Here is a 986-nt window from a genome sequence, read left to right as displayed (position 1 = left end):
ATAAAAACGCACCAGGAGGGCACCATGGTGCATAAAAACGCACCAGGAGGGCACCAGGGTGCGAAAAACGCACCAGGAGGGCACCATGGTGCATAAAAACGCACCAGGAGGGCACCAGGGTGCATAAAAACGCACCAGGAGGGCACCATGGTGCATAAAAACGCACCAGGAGGGCACCAGGGTGCGAAAAACGCACCAGGAGGGCACCATGGTGCATAAAAACGCACCAGGAGGGCACCAGGGTGCATAAAAACGCACCAGGAGGGCACCAGGGTGCATAAAAACGCACCAGGAGGGCACCAGGGTGCGAAAAACGCACCAGGAGGGCACCATGGTGCATAAAAACGCACCAAGTAGGCACCAGGGTGCATAAAAACGCACCAGGAGGGCACCAGGGTGCATAAAAACGCACCAGGAGGGCACCAGGGTGCGAAAAACGCACCAAGAGGGCACCATGGTGCATAAAAACGCACCAAGAGGGCACCATGGTGCATAAAAACGCACCAAGAGGGCACCATGGTGCGAAAAACGCACCAAGAGGGCACCATGGTGCATAAAAACGCACCATGAGGGCACCAGGGTGCGAAAAACGCACCAGGAGGGCACCATGGTGCATAAAAACGCACCAGGAGGGCACCATGGTGCATAAAAACGCACCAGGAGGGCACCATGGTGCATAAAAACGCACCAAGTAGGCACCAGGGTGCATAAAAACGCACCAGGAGGGCACCAGGGTGCATAAAAACGCACCAGGAGGGCACCAGGGTGCGAAAAACGCACCAAGTAGGCACCATGGTGCATAAAAACGCACCAGGAGGGCACCAGGGTGCATAAAAACGCACCAGGAGGGCACCAGGGTGCATAAAAACGCACCAGGAGGGCACCAGGGTGCATAAAAACGCACCAGGTAGGCACCAGGGTGGGCATGAAGAGGCACCATGATGGGCACCAAGAGGCACCAAGGTGGGCATCAAGGTGCACCATGG

The sequence above is a fragment of the Abrus precatorius genome, unplaced genomic scaffold (assembly GCF_003935025.1).
Source record: "Abrus precatorius isolate BTA unplaced genomic scaffold, Abrus_2018 Scaffold1, whole genome shotgun sequence".
In the NCBI taxonomy this organism is placed as follows: domain Eukaryota; kingdom Viridiplantae; phylum Streptophyta; class Magnoliopsida; order Fabales; family Fabaceae; genus Abrus; species Abrus precatorius.
The sequence above is the reverse complement of the archived record's forward strand: the minus strand, read 5'-3'. Positions refer to the sequence as shown.